The sequence below is a fragment of the Hemitrygon akajei genome, chromosome 20 (genome assembly GCF_048418815.1).
Source record: "Hemitrygon akajei chromosome 20, sHemAka1.3, whole genome shotgun sequence".
Taxonomy (NCBI): Eukaryota; Metazoa; Chordata; class Chondrichthyes; order Myliobatiformes; family Dasyatidae; genus Hemitrygon; species Hemitrygon akajei.
Genome location: NC_133143.1, coordinates 14,012,982 through 14,029,942, shown reverse-complemented (window position 1 = coordinate 14,029,942; position 16,961 = coordinate 14,012,982). Strand labels below are relative to the sequence as shown.

The following is a 16,961-nucleotide window of genomic DNA, read 5'->3' as shown; positions in this document are numbered from 1 at the left end:
TATGATGCATCAGCAAGCAAGTTTTTCACTGTACTTGTACTTCACTGTGCTATGTACTTGACAATAAACTTGATTTAGACCATAAAATATTGGAGCAGAATTAGACCATTTGGCCCATCAAGTCTACTCCAGCATTTCACCAGGGCAGTTCCATTTTCCCTCTGAGCCCTAATCTCCTGCCTTCTCCCCGTATTCCTTCATGCCCTGACTAATCAAGAATCTATCAACCTCAGCCTTAAAAATACCCAATGACTTGGCCTCCACAGCCACATGTACCAATGAATTCCACAGATTTACCACTCTAGCTAAAGAAATTCCACCTTATCTTCATTTGACTTGATGGAATGCTCAGTGATGGTGGTTAGATCTCACAGATAGGTAGTTAGAATCTCACTTGTTAAGAATAATCTTCTATGGCAGAGGAATCTTCTTTTCAGCCTTCATCTGTATGTCGTTTAGCTGCACCTGTGTTCATGCCATGAATTATGAGTTGATTTGGATTTGGGCCACTTCTGACCTAGTTATGGAAAGAAAGCTGAAGATGATTGGGACAAAGAACCTCTGCAGTGCTTCTCCACTTTTTTGTCAACACCAGCACTACCAATTGAATTATTCAGTCTCTCTTGGACTCCACTCTATCACAGACAACCCCTCCATTTTCTCCACCCCTCCCCTTCTCTGCAATTTTCAATCTACTTGGGGTCTTACTTTTCCCAGTTCTGATGAAAGATTTCAAACATGAAAAGTTAACTTTGTTTCTGTCTCCACAGACATTATATAACCATTTAACAATTACAGCATGGAAACAGGCCACCTCAGCCCTTCTAGTCCGTGCCGAACGCTTACTCTCACCTAGTCCCACTGCACTCAGCCCATAACCCTCCATTCCTTTCCAGTCCATATACCTATCCAATTTTACTTTAAATGACAATACCGAACCTGCCTCTATCATTTCTACTGGAAGCTCATTCCACACAGCTACCACTCTCTTGAGTAAAGAAATTCCCCCTCATGTTACCCTTAAAATTTTGCCCCCTAACTCTCAACTCATGTCCTTTTGTTTGAATCTCCCCTACTCTCAATGGAAAAAAGCTTATCCACGTCAACTCTATCCATCCCCCTCATAATTTTAAATACCACTATCAAGTCCCCCCTTAACCTTCTGCGCTCCAAAGAATAAAGACCTAACTTGTTCAACCTTTCTCTGTAACTTAGGTGCTGAAACCCAGGTAACATTCTAGTAAATCTTCTCTGTACTTTCTCTATTTTGTTGACATCTTTCCTATAATTCGGTGACCAGAACTGTACACAATACTCCAAATTCAGCCTTATCAATGCCTTGTACAATTTTAACATTACATCCCAACTCCTATACTCAATGCTCTGATTTACAAAGGCCAACATACCAAAAGCTTTCTTCACCACCCTATCCACATGAGATTCCACCTTCAGGGAACTATGCACCATTATTCCTAGATCACTCTGTTCTACTGCATTCTTCAATGCCCTACCATTTACCATGTATGTCCTATTTTGATTATTCCTACCAAAATGTAGCACCTCACACTTATCAGCATTAAACTCCATCTGCCATCGTTCAGCCCACTCTTCTAACTGGCCTAAATCTCTCTGCAAGCTTTGAAAACCTACTTCATTATCCACAATGCCACCTACCTTAGTATAGACTGCATACTTACTAATCCAATTTACCACCTCATCATCCAGCTCATTAATGTATATGACAAACAACATTGGACCCCGTACAGATCCCTGAGGCACATTATACTGTCATAGATCATGAAAACAGGCCCTTTGGCCTAATTGGTGCACGCTGACCAAGCATCCTCCTTGCTAGTCCCAAGTTGCACACATTCAGCCCTTTACTCTCCATGTACATATCCAAATGTGTCTTAAATGTTGCAATTGTAACCACTTCCTCTGGAAGTGTACTCACCCTTTATGTAAAGAAATTAATTCTCAGGTCCCTTTTAAATGTCCCTGCTCTTAACTTGTATCTGCGCCCTCTAGTTTTGGACTCCACCCTGGAGAAAAGACCAAGTCTGTCCAGTTTATCCATATCTCTCATGATCATCTAGAATTCTATGAGGTCATCTATGTGCAAAGGAATAAAGATCCAGCATGGCCAACCTCTCTCTGTATCTCAAGCCCACTAGTCCAGGCAGCATCCTTTTAAATCTCCTCTGCACCCTCTCCAGCTTGACAATGTCTTTCTTATAATAGGGTGACCAAAACTGGTACACAGTGCTCCATGTGTGATACCGCAAACAACCTGTGTAATAGCACATAATGTCCCTATTCCTAAATGATGCCATGACTGATGAGGGTCAGTATGGTAAGCACCTTCTTCACCACCCTGTCTCCTTGAATGACTGTCTTTAGTGAACTGTGCAATTGTACGCTCAGGTCCCTCTGTTCCATAACACCTATCAGAGCCCCTGTGGCACCCCACTAGTCACAGGCCTACAGTCAGAGAATCAAATTAGACAATCACCTTCTGCTTCTTATCATCGAGCGGATTCTGAATCCACCCTCACTAGTTCCCCTGGAAACCTAATTTTCATGCCTGTCTTGTGGGACCTTGTCAAAGGCTTTACTAAGGTTCATATAGACAACATCCCTAGCTTCCCATAAAGTTCAGGGGTGCCCTTGGTCAGGCCCTGAGGATTTGTCCACTTAACTCTTCCTCATAATATACATATGTCCCAAGACCTGCTGAACATATTCAGTATATCCTGTTTTTGATTTTTGTTTTCCATAGTACTGCCCTGGATCTGAGATAGTTAACCTCCAACAAGCACAACTATCCTTCTTTTGTGCAGGGCAAGACACCAAATAATGGAGAGCTTTCTTCTTGCTGCTTGTCAATTTCAGTTTCATTAGGCTCCAGTTGTGCTAGATTTGGTCAAAGGACTGTCTCTCCTCACATCTGGAATTCAGGGAACCAAATGATTTTACACTTCTGGTGCCTTCATATCCTTTGTCTTGCAACGTGGAAACCGAACCTTCAGCCCAATATGGTAAACAACCAAGTAAGTCAAAGGCTGAGCACTCAATGGCAGTGGCTGAACTTTTGACTCCACACAGCTCTTCTTTTGTTTCTAAAAACACAGGGTGGGATTGTTATGGATGGCTACAACCTGCATAATACCTGCAAAGCTCAGTTATCTGGGGCAAAGCAATCTGTTTACTTTCTCCTCTGCTCACTGACTGGAATACTTGCCTTCTCCATACATCTGAAGTGCAAACCCCAGTCCAGTAATTCGGTAAAGCATCTTTCTAAATAACTCTAAGATGTCAGCACGTCAGGACAATAACATGCATCTCTGTGTCACATGTCTCAAATACTGGGAGAAGAAAGTTTCTGTAGGAAAGAAGAGGTAAGTTTCTAGTTTTGGCAGAGGTTTACAGACAGTGCCTTACCTGATCACTGAACAGCTGAACCAGTTCCACACCATGAACATTAAAACCTTGCATTTAATAGTCTAGAGATGAAGGCTATATTGAGCATCAGATGTGGGGGTGAAGGTGCTGTAGAAGTGGTTGTATTTCCTAGGGCAGGTCCGGTGGTTGGTATGTAAGGTTTTGGAGCCCTCATCAGCTCAGTCACGTTAAATGTTGCCCACAAAATTTTAAACTGGAGAAATGTGTTCTGAAATTCCACAACCTGCAGGAAGACAAGATCAGCTTCTGAGTGACCTGAACACAGCTGAGGGAAAAGATTGGGGAACATTAAAACAGTATAGCAATAAAAAAGCAGGAAGTTTCTTGGAACTTCATACATTGGTTGAAGTTCAATGTATATATAATATATATGAATGTTGCAGGCAGCTGTAAGGAGTGAGGGATATTAGAGATGGCATTGTTCATACACCAGGGCAGTCAAGGGTCTGGTATTTTAGGTAACCATCAGATTGGTATGTGATGCACAAATAATTAGTCAAAATATTCCCAAATAATGATTGTTTTCTCTGGCTCAAAACAGTCTTGTCGTTCAATCCTTTCGTACAGGAGCTGTATTACTCCTCATTCAAAAGGATTCTTCTTTTCCAACTTTGGAAATATAAGATATAAATTAAAGTTGTTTTTTTTTCATTACATCTGCAAGACAATTAAAGGGTAACTCTGCTCATCTTCTCTTGACAGCAGGAGGCTCTGTAAATATGCCAATTGTAAGTGCCGTCTGGAGCAGCAGGTTGTCAGCTCCTCAGAATGGCGCTGCCGGTGGATAAAAACACTGTGGCTACCACTGTTTTGGTGTAGTGGAGAGGTTTTTAAATATATTTGTATCATTATGATGTTTTGCTCTTAGGGTCGCTTGCCAGGTGCTCAATGCATGGTAATCTTATAATGCAGTTATCAGGCACATTCCCATGGTGTATAGACAGACCATGTAGGATTAATCTGGTGAATATCAACAGTAGTAGATTTGAGTAAAAATATAAATCGCTAGAGCATCAGAACAATGGATTGGAATGTATTTTGTATTCATTCATGGATGTCTTGTTCATATATCGTGAATTATTATTCAATCACAACATACGTCGGTGATATTAAACCTGATTCTGATTCTGTCAGTGTCGTTGTCAGGTCATCATGGCAGGGTTCCTAAGTGTCTCTTAAAAGGGCCCTTTTGTTAGGCTCTCTTGAACCAGTGGTGAAGGTACTTTCATAATGCTGACATGTGGGAAGTTCCAGGATTTTGACCCATAGATGATTTTTCGAAGATTTTCACAGTCAGAATTTATTGTCATATGTACAGGTAGTCCCCGAGTTATGAACGTCCGACTTACGGACAACTCGTACTTACGAACCGAGGAAGGAGAATGCCATCTGCCATTTTAAGTCGGATCGCTACGCTGTCCGCCATTTTAAGTCATTGCCGTTGACACTGTGTTGAGTGTGTAACTTTGTATTTGGCTTAAATTTTTCTTAGCAAGATTCACCCTGACTCCACCACCCCCCCCCACCCCCCCGTTCCGGTCAGCCAGTGGTGTAGTGAGTTCAGCGCTGGGCTCAAGAACAAGTTCAATCCAATGACAGACCGCTCCCGTGCCGGGTTGATGTCGATCCAGTGACTCCCATACCATCCATGCCAGGTTGATGTCAAGCGCGCAACTCGACCTCGTAAAAAAAAACACAGCCACCTCCAGTTTAAATTCCCATGCGGAATATTGTGGAAGATCAAATACCCAAACCCAGCACAGCCCCCAGTTGTCCCATTTAACCTGGCTCAGTGCGGTGGAGTTTAGGACCCAGGGAATTCAGTGCGGTGGACCTCAGGAGCCGGCAGAGCTCGGGACCCGCTGCCCGCAGTGTTTCTGTTCCATTGATGGGAAGTGATCGTGATTGAAAATAAAGTGGAAATAATAAAGTGTTTGGAAACAGTTGAAACGCCATCGGTCATTGGAAAAGCGTTAGGTTACAGTCGGTCAACAATCAGAACAATTTTAAAGGATAAAGTGAGAATAATGGAGCATGTGAAAGGCCCTGCCCCGATGAAAGCTACAATTATTACTAAGCAACACAGTGGTTTAGTTAATGGAATAAATACGTTTCTTAAGTGTTTTATATGCATAGAAAGGTAAAATATATACTATATGCTAAGACAAACGTTTGACTAACTGATGCTAAATAATACCGGATGTACTTGTTCCGACTTACGTACAAATCCGACTTAAAGATGGACTTGGGAACTGAACTCGTACATAACCCGGAGACTTTCCGTACATCATATGTATGTAGAGTAGCAACAAAAATGTAGTTAATACAGCATCAGCGCATAGCAAGCAGTATATGCAGTATTCACAAGAAAAAATATTATGCAATTTTTGCAAGAAAGAACACAATCATTAAAAAATGTATTTTTTTAATCCAGTGCTGATATGGGGGAATCATGCAGTACAGTCCCAGTGCATTTTTTGCTCTTGTTTATTTAGCTAATGGAGTTTATTGGTCAAGAGGTGCTAAGGAAGGAGTCTTGCTGAATTATTGCAGATAACTACCTGCGTCTCAATATCACCAAGACCAAGGAGATGGTGGTGGACTTTAGGAGATCTAGGCCTCATATGGAGCCAGTGATCATTAATGGAGAATTTGTGGAGCAGGTTAAGACCTACAAGTATCTGGGAGTACAGTTAGACGAGAAGCTAGACTGGACTGCCAACACAGATGCCTTGTGCAGGAAGGCACAGAGTCGACTGTACTTCCTTAGAAGGTTGGCGTCATTCAATGTCTGTAGTGAGATGCTGAAGATGTTCTATAGGTCAGTTGTGGAGAGCGCCCTCTTCTTTGTGGTGGCGTTTTGGGGAGGAAGCATTAAGAAGAGGGATGCCTCACGTCTTAATAAGCTGGTAAGGAAGGCGGGCTCTGTCGTGGGCAAAGTACTGGAGAGTTTAACATCGGTAGCTGAGCGAAGGGCGCTGAGTAGGCTACGGTCAATTATGGAAAACTCTGAACATCCTCTACATAGCACCATCCAGAGACAGAGAAGCAGTTTCAGCGACAGGTTACTATCGATGCAATGCTCCTCAGACAGGATGAAGAGGTCAATACTCCCCAATGCCATTAGGCTTTACAATTCAACCGCCAGGACTTAAGAACTTTTTAAAAGCTATTATTAATGCTTTTTGAGATAGTGATTTAGATGCATATCATATTTTTTACTGAGTTAAGTATTGTATGTTATTAGTTTTGCTACAACAAGTGTATGGGACATTGGAAAAAAAGTTGAATTTCCCCATGGGGATGAATAAAGTATCTATCTATCTATCTATCTATCTATCTATCTATCTATCTATCTAACCCTGGGGTCAGAGCATATTGCCTGGAGGAGAGTAGTAAGAGTAGATATTTAAATATTTCAATCACATGGCCTGCATAGTGTGGAACAATTTAATCTGTAGATAACGTAGTTTGGTCACCATTTCTCTTATGAACCAGAGGCATGAAGTTGATCTGTCGCAGAATGAGTATGTTATTCCTGCCTAAATCCAAGTGCGTGCCAAATTATTGAGCACAAACGCCTGTAAATGCTGAGTCAATTCAAATGTTTAAGTCAGAGTTCCATTAATTGTTTTTACCTGAGGGTATTAAGTGGTTCACAGCAAAGTAGTCTGGATGTTGTGGAGGTGTATGATCTAAATACATAGCAAGATAAGAGCTGTTTAACCTCTAATTCCCAATTTGTATTCAGATACTGAAAACTGTTGGTTTAGATGATATTGGCTGATAATTCTATCACAAGAATAACTCGGATCATGATGTCACAGAATCATACAGATTTGAAACAGCCCCTTCCATCCGGCATGTCCAAGTTAACCATCGAGTACCTATATGGCTGGACTAAGTTGTGTCTAAGTTTCTGGGGTATTAGTGCATCCAGATGAATTCCATCTGTAGAAACAAAAAAGGCTGGAGTGGAAACTAAGCTGTTCTAAAACTGAATAAAGGTTACGTCCTTCACTCCAAAAGTAATAACACAAGCACCACTACAGTATGAGGAGACTTTCAGAAGGTGGGGCCCATGCTCTCTTGAAGTTAGCAGAAGAGATAAATTCACTGAAATGTACAAACCACTTAAGCAATTTGATAGGGTCATGGAGGAGTTGATATTTCCCCAGTCTAGGACTAAGCAGCATAGTTTCAACAATAACAATAATTGAGAATAGCTTAAAAGGATATTTTTTCACCCTGGATTGGGGAGCATGCTTTATGAAAATAGGTTGAGTGAACTCAGCCTTTTCTCCTTGGAGTGATGGAGGATGAGAGGTAACCTGGTAGAGATGTATAAGATGATGTGAAACATTGATTTTGTGGATAGTCAGAGGCTTTTTCCCAGGGCTGAAATGGTTGCCACAAGAGGGCACAGGTTTAAGGTGCTGGGGAGTAGGTACAGAGCTGATGTCAGGGGTAAGCTTTTTACTCAGAGAGTGCTGAGTGCGTGGAATGGGCTGCCGGCAACGGTGGTGGATGCAGATGCGATAGGGTCTTTTAAGGGACTTTTAGATAGGTACGTGGAGCTTAGAAAAATAGAGGGCTATGGGTAAGCCTAGTAATTTCTAAGGTAGGGACATGTTTGGCACAACTTTGTGGGCCAAAGGTCCTGTATTGTGCTGTAAGTTTTTTTTATGTTTTTCTATGTTTTCTATGAATCTGGAATTCTCCATCCAGTTGCTGAGTATATGCAAAACAGAGATACATTGATGGAATCAAGCAAGATGGATTCAGTGCAGGAAAATAGTGCTGAGGTAAAAGATTGGCATTGAATGATGTTGCAGACATAAAGAATCATAACCTCTTGGTTCTATTTCAAATGTTTTTATGTTTCCATGATTCAGCAGCAGAAAACAATAACTGAACTGTCCGCACCATGTTTTTCAAAGTTCAAAGTATTTATTTTAGAGCTTGTTGCACATAGGATGTGGAAATAACCTCCCATCTATCACTGCAAGTTTTGGAATATTCCTAATATAGTGCTGGAAATATTTATCCCTGTTTAGGGAACACTTTTCATACAGTTGACATTCTGGTCTAATGTCAATGCTGAGATTCCTAATACACAAGACCTGTTTTTGAATACTAGGACAGAGTGCATTCATAGAGAAAACACTGCTAAATGGGACACAGAGTCCTCAGCATGCTGTACCATTCAATAAAATAATGGCTGAATGAAACTGCTCTCAATTCCTCTTCTGAGATAATTCTCTATAGCCCTCAATTTCCCTGATTATTCAAAAAAATTATCTTAAATGCTTTGATTGAATCAAATTGTCTTTATTTCTTACATCCTTCACATACATGAGGAGTAAAGATCTTTACCGGATGGTAGCAGCTGGAATAGATAGTGGTCGGGGTGAATTGGGTCTCCAATGATCGTACGGGCCCTTTTTACACACCTGTCTTTGTAAATGTGCTGAATCACTCTCTGCAGAGTTCTGCAATTAAAGGAAGTACAGTTCCCATACCAGGCAGTGATGCAACCAGTCAGAATGCTCTCAACTGTGCCCCTGTAGAAAGTCCTCAAGATTTGGGGGCCCATGCCAAACTTTCTCAACTGTCTGAGGTGAAAGAGCTGCTGTTGTGCCTTTTCACCACACAGCTGATGTGTACAGACCACGTGAGGTCCTCGGTGATGTGGATGCTGAGGAACTTGAAGCTGTTCACCCTCTCAACCCCAGAACCATTGATATCAATAAGGGTTAGCCCATCTCCATTTCTTCCTGTAATCCACAACCAGCTCCTTTGTTGTTGCGGCATTGAGGCAGAGGTTGTTTTCTTGACACCACTGTGTCAGAGAAATGATTTCTTCCCAGTAGACCACCTTGTTATTGCTTGAGATAAGGCCAAGCAATGTAGTGTCATTGGTAAATTTAATTTAGTAAATTAGAGCTGTGGATGACGACACAGTCATGGGTATACAGAGAGTAAAGGAAGGGCTCTTGTATTGAGATCCAGAGGGGTGGAGGTGAGGGAGCCCACTCTTACCACCTGCAGGTGATCTGACAGGGTGTCCAGGATCCAACTGCACAAGGCGAGGTCAATGCCGAGGTCTCTGAGCTTCTTGTCGAGCCTGGATGGAATTATGGTTTTGAATGCTGAACTGTAGTCCAAGAACAGCATTCCTACATAAGCTTCCTTCTTCTCCAGATGTGTAAGGATGGTATGTAGAGCAGTGGCTATTGCATCATCTGTCGATCAGTTGTGTTGGTAAGCGAATTGTAGGGGATCCAGTATGGGTGGTAGCAAGATGCAGATGTAATCCTTGAACTGCCTCTCAAAGCATTTGCTTATTATTGAGGTGAGTGCGACAGGACACCAGTCATTCAGGCATGTTACCTTGGTCTTTTGTGGTACAGGGGCAATGATGGATAATTTGAAGCAGGAGGGCACTCTACACTGGGAGAGGGAGAGATTAAAAATGTCAGTGAACACACCTGCCAGTTGTGCTGTGCACATCCTGAGTACTCGTCTTGGGATGCTGTCCAGTCTCACAGCCTTGCGACTATCCACTCGTTTGAAACATCTGCGTACCTCAGCCTCAGAGATGACCAGATTGCAGATCTAGTCTTTATAGCTGTCTGGGGTAGAAACTACTCTCTGTGTTTTAAATGACAGGCTCTTTATCATAGAATATAGAACCATACAGCATAGGAACAGGCCCTTCAGCTGGAAAAATGCATGGCCATGCACTTTGGTAGTAGAAATAAATGTGCGGACTATTTTCTAAATGAGGAGAAAGTCCAAGAATCTCAGAAGCAGAGGGACTTGGGAGTCCTTGTGCAAAACACCCTGAAAGTTAACTTGCAGGTTGAGTCAGTGGTGAGGAAGGCAAATGCCATGTTAGTGTTCATTTTAAGAGGTCTAGAATATAAGAGCAAGGATGTGATGCTGAGGCTTTATTGGGTACTTCAGTATTGTGAACAGTTTTGGGCCCCTCATCGTTGAAAAGTTGTGCTGGCATTGGAGATGGGCCAGAGGAGGTTCACAAGGATGATTCCAGGAATGAAAGGATCCAAGGAACGTTTGATGGCTCTGGGTCTGTACCCGCTGAAATTCAGAAGGATGAGGGGGATCTCATTGCAACCTTTCGAATGTCGAAAGGCCTAGACAGAGTAGATATAGAAAGGAGGGAGAGTCTAGGACAAGAGGGCACAGCCTCAAGATAAAGGGGCGCCCTTTCAAAACAGAGATGCGGAGTAATTTCGTTAGCCAAAGGGTGGTGAATTTGAGCAATTTGTTGCCACATGCAGCTATGGAGGCAAGGTTATTGAGAGTATTAAAGGCAGAGATTGATAGGTTCTTGATTGCACAAGGCATCAAAGGTTATGGGGAGAAGAACGGGAACTGGGGTTGAAGAGGAGGTGGGAAAAAAAAGGATCAACCATGATTGAATGACTCAATGGGCCAGATGTCCTAATTCTGCTCCTATGTCTTATGGTCTTATGGACTTCACCATGTGATATCATGCTGAACTAATTAAGCTAATGATGCCTAATTAAACTAATACTTTCTGCACATTGATCATATCTCTCCATGCCTTCCCCATTTTCTGTACATAATCATGTGCCTACCTAAGAGCCGTTTAAATGCCTGTAATCTACCTCCACCACTGAAATAAAAATAGAAAGTGTTGGAAATATTCAGCAAATCAGGCTGCATCAGTGGAGAAAGAAATAGAGTTAATGTTTCTTCATCTATAAAGCATAAGTCAGGAGTGTGATGGAATTCTCTCCACTTGCCTGCATCAGAGCAATTAGTACAAGCCTCAAAAAGTTGAAGACCATATAACCATATAACAATTACAGCACAGAAACAAGCCATCTCAGCCCTTCTAGTCCGTGCCGAATGCTTACTCTCACCTAATCCCACTGACCCGCACTCAGCCCATAACCCTCCATTTCTTTCCTGTCCATATACCTATCTAATTTTGCTTTAAATGACAATACCAAACCTGCCTCTACCACTTCAACTGGAAGCTTATTCCACACAGCTACCACTCTCTGAGTAAAGAAATTCCCCCTCATGTTACCCTTAAAATTTTGCCCCCTAAGTCTCAACTCATGTCCTCTTGTTTGAATCTTCCCTACTCTCAATGGAAAATGCCTATCCACGTCAACTCTATCTATCCCCCTCATAATTTTAAATAATTCTATCAAGACCCCCCTCAACCTTCTATGCCCCAAAGAATAAAAACCTAACTTGTTCAATCTTTCCCTGTAACATAGGTGCTGAAACTCAGGTAACATTCTAGTAAATCTTCTCTGTACTCTCTCTATTTTGTTGACATCTTTCCTATAATTCGGTGACCAGAACTGTACACAATACTCCAAATTTGGCCTTACCAATGCCTTGTACAATTTTAACATTACATCCCAACTCAATGCTCTGAATTATAAAGGCCAACATACCAAAAGCTTTCTTCACCACCCTATCCACATGAGATTCCACCTTCAGGGAACTATGCACCATTATTCCTAGATCACTCTGTTCTACTGCATTCTTCAATGCCCTACCTACCATTTACCATGCATGTCCTATTTGGATTATTCCTACCAAAATGTAGCACCTCACACTTATCAGCATTAAACTTCATCTGCCATCTTTCAGCCCACTCTTCTAACTGGCCTAAATCTCTCTGCAAGCTTTGAAAACCTACATCATTATCCACAATGCCGCCTTCCTTAGTATCATCTGCATACTTACTAATCCAATTTACCACCCCATCATCCAGATCATTAATGTATATGACAAACAACATTGGACCCAGTACAGATCCCTGAGGCACACCACTAGTCACCAGCCACCAACCTGACAGTTATCCACCACTACTCTCTGGCATCTCCCATCCAGCCACTGTTGAATCCATTTTACTACTTCAGTATTAATACCTAACAATTGAACCTTCCATGTGGAACCTTGTCAAAGGCCTTACTGAAGTCCATATAGACAACATCCACTGCTTTACCCTCATCAACTTTCCTCGTAACCTCTTCAAAAAGTTCAATAAGATTTGTCAAACATGTCCTTCCACGCACAAATCCATGTTGACTGTTCCTAATCAGACTCTGTCTATCGAGATAATTATATATACCATCTCTAAGAATACTTTCCATTAATTTACCCACCACTGACGTCAAACTGACAGGCCTATAATTGCTAGGTTTACTCTTAGAACCCTTTTTAAACAATGGAACCACATGAGTGATACACCAATCCTCCGGCACTATCCCCATTTGAAATATTTCTGTCAGAGCCCCTGCTATTTCTACACTAACCTCCCTCAAGGTCCTAGGGAATATCCTGTCAGGATCAGGAGATTTATCCACTTTTATATTCTTTAAAAGTGCCAGTACTTCCTCTTCTTTAATTGTCATAGTTTCCATAACTACCCTACTTGTTTCCCTTACTTTACACAATTCAACATCCTTCTCCTTAGTGAATACCGAAGAAAAGAAATTGTTCAAAATCTCCCCCATCTCTTTTGGCTCCGCACATAGCTGTCCACTCTGATTCTCTAAGGGACCAATTTTATCACTCACTGTCCTTGTGCTATTAATATAGCTGAAGAAACCCTTCGGATTTATTTTCATCTTACTTGCCAAAGCAACCTCATATCTTCTTTTAGCTTTCCTAATTTCTTTCTTAAGATTCTTTTTTACTTTCTTTACATTCCTCGAGCACCTCATTTACTCCATGATACCTATATTTATTGTAGATCACCCTCTTTTTCCAACCAAGTTTCCAATATCCCTCGAAAACCATGGCTCTCTCAAACTTTTAACCTTTCCTTTCAACCTAACAGGAACATAAAGATTCCAGACCCTCAAAATTTCACCTTTAAATGACTTCCATTTCTCTATTGCATCCTTCCCATAAAACAAATTGTCCAAATCCACTCCTTCTAAATCCTTTCACATCTCCTCAAAGTTAACCTTTCTCCAATCAAAAATCTCTACTCTGGGTCCAGTCCTATCCTTCTCCATAAAAATATAAAAATATATTCTTTAGAGAAAGGTAATAAACTGTAGTAAAATAAAGCTCAAAATATTTATGCACTATTTCTTGTTACTTTTGGGCGGCTGAAGCATTTGTCTGTTTTAAGTACTAGGCCCAGTTTGCTAGATAACTGGATGTCCAGTAGTATAAAATGATTGTGGTTGCTAATATTATTTAGATGAATTGTATACCATTCATACTTAAGCTAATTTTACTGATGATATAGCTGAAGAAATGCTGTAAAGTTTAAAATAATTATATTTTTAAGTTCCTTGTTGTCCCACAAGAATGTCTTTGTCACTGCATTCATACTTCAACATGTGTTGCCCCAATGTGCATAGTTTGAAAGATGCGTAAACCTCAAAGTGCTTTGGTAGTTTGTTTTTTAATTAATTCATACAAGGTGGGCATTTGTTAGCCACTCCTACATGTCATTGAGAAGGATTTGAAGAACTGTTGTCTAGAACCATTGATTGGTATATCCATAGTGATGTTAGGTAGGAAAATAAAATTTAAAAACTGCAGATACTATAAGTCTGAAGTAAAAACAGAATGCTGGTAACATTCAGCTGGTCAGGCAAGAAGAAGCTGTCATCATTTTCAGTCTGTGATCCTTTGTCAGAACTAATGGTAGGGAGATGCTAAATTTGGGCTCATTATCCATGTCCAAGTCATGATACAGTATGACTGGAGTGTCAACACACACAAAATGCTGGTGGAACGCAGCAGGCCAGGCAGCATCTATAGGAAGAAGTACAGTCAACGTTTCGGGGCGTGACCCTTCGTGCCTGGTCTAGTTACCTTCTCAAAAAGGCTGCCCTTTGGATATTGGTGGTGGAGTTTTCAATGATGTTAATGCCATTGAATGTCAAAGTTATTTGGTTGAATTTTGTAGTGATGCTGATTGTCTGTCGTGATCAGTCCAAATGAGCTTGTTGCACTCAGACACTAACTCAGAATCAAGTTGAATATCACCGGCATATATATGTTGTGAAATGTGTTGTCTTTGTGGTAGCAGTACAATGCAATACATTTTAATAGTGGAAAACTGTGAATTACTGTGTGTGTGTGTGTGTGTGTGTGTGTGTGTGTGTGTGTGTGTGTGTGTGTGTGTGTGTGTGTGTGTGTGTGTGTGTGTGTGTGTGTGTGTGTGTGTGTGTGTGTGTGTGTGTGTGTGTGTGTGTGTGTGTGTGTGTGTGCGCATGCATGCGTGTAAAATTAAGTAATTAGTACAAACATAGAAATTTATTAAATAGTGAGGTAGTGTTCATAGTTTCAGTGTCCATTCAGAAGCTGTTCCTGAATCATTGTGTGTGCCTTCAGGCTTCTGTACCTCTTTCCTGATGGTATTAATGAGAATAAGGCAGGACCTGGGTGATGGGGGGTCCTTAATGCTGGCTGTCGTCTTTTTGAGGCATCAATCATTGAAGATGTTGTGGATACATGGAGGCTAGTGCCCATAATGAAGCCAGCTAAGTTTCCAACTCTCTGCAGCTTATTTCGATCCTGTGTAGTAGCCTCTCCTGCCCCCCCCCCCCCCCACTCCCATACCACAGTCAGTGATGCAGTTAGTTAGAATGCTTTCCACAGTACATCCGCAGAAATCTGTCTATGTCTTTGGTGACATACCAAATCTCCTCAAACTCCTAATGAAATATAGCCACTGTTGTGCCATTGTTGTAGTTGCATCGACATGTTGGGTGCTGGATAGATCTTCAGAAATAATGACACCCAGCAACTTGAAATTGCTCACTTTTTCCACTTCTCATTTCATTTTCATTTTTAATCTTTTTTTATTGATTTAAAAATATATAAAGACAAATACAAATCAGAGGAGAAGTTATATCAAATACATATTCCAATGGAAGTACAAATAACAAAAAGGAGTAAAGGAGTGTACACTGCCAAAATCATATATAGTATAATATTGAGCTCCTCAATATCCAGAATTCCTATTAACAATTCAAAAAAAAATCAAAAATTTCCATTATTAAGAAAAAGAAAAAAAAAACACTAAACTAACCTAAAACAAACAAAAAAAAAAGAAAACTGGGCATTCCACTTGAGGATATAATTTTAAAAAAGGGGATCTTTCCAATACAACAAAATAGTTCTCCTAGCCAATAAAGATGAAAAAGCTATAATACATTGAGCAGAAGCAGAAACATTTCCTGCTTCCTTCAGAATGATCCCAAAAATTGCCGTAAGTGAGTTAGGTTGTAGGTCCAAACCTATGACTTTGGATAACATTCTAAAAACATCTCTCCAAAAATTATTTAATTTTATACAAGACCAAAACACATGAGTTAAGGTAGCCACCTCAGCATTATATCTATCACAGGTGGGATTTATATTAGAAAAAATATGCGCTAGTTTATCTTTTGACATATGTGCCCTGTGCACTGCCTTGAACTGAATCAAGGAGTGACGGGCGCAAATGGATGAACTGTTGACTAAGTAATACATTTTATTCCACGTTTAACCTTATCATTAGACATCATTTGTAAATTCATAAGCCATTTATATATAATGGCTATCAATCCTTTTTGAGATGGTTCAAGCTGAAAAATAACATCTATCGTATATGGTAAATGAGCATTAAAGGTCTTATAAGTTCATTAAAGGTCTTATAAAATTCCACTGTATAACCATCTGGTCCCAGTGCTTTCACTAATTGCATAGAGGATATAGCCTTGGCTATTTCCTCTTGTTTGATAGGTGCATCTAGTACATTAATATCTTGAGTAGAAACTGTAGGTATATTTAATTTTTGCAAAAATCTATTCATAATAATAGTATTATCAGGGAATTCAGATTTATAAAGATTAGAATAGAAATCCATAAATATCTTATTAATTTCAGAAGGATCTAATGTTTCAGTTCTATCTGATCTGTGCATTTTCAAAATCTGTCTTCTGACCATATTTACCTTTAACTGACCAGCCAACAGTTTACCTGATTTATCCCCAGATATATATAAAATTGACTTTTAGTTTTTAAAATTTGCAGCTCAATGGGGAAGGTCAAAAGCAAGTCATATTGTGTTTGGAGTTCAACCCTTTCCTTATATAGGTCTCCACTAGGTCTTACTGAGTACGCTTTATCTATCTCTCTGCTTTATTAGTAATCACTAAAAGTTCTGTTTTGGTTTTCCTTCTTAAACCTGCTGAATATGAAATTATTTGTCTCCTAATAAAGGATTTTATTGTATCCTATATAACCAAATTTGACATATCTTCAGTTGTATTAAGTTCAAAAAATATAGAAATTTGCTCCTTGATAAAATTAACAAAAGCTGGATCCTGTAACAATACGGATTCAATCTCCACTGTGACATTTTCAAAAAATTATCAGAGAGCTTCAGGGTTAATTTCACAGGCGCGTAGTCCAACAGCGCAATAACGTCATACGCACACTCGTCAACAGAACATAACAACCGTGTATCT

At 40.4% G+C, this 16,961-nt stretch overlaps 1 protein-coding gene across 4 annotated transcripts in view; it reads left to right on the top strand.

The window, feature by feature from the left end:
* The window catches only part of elovl2 (ELOVL fatty acid elongase 2), a 129,080-nt gene that overhangs the window by 48,410 nt on the left and 63,709 nt on the right, over window positions 1–16,961 (top strand). The gene's annotated exons all lie outside the window — the stretch shown is intronic.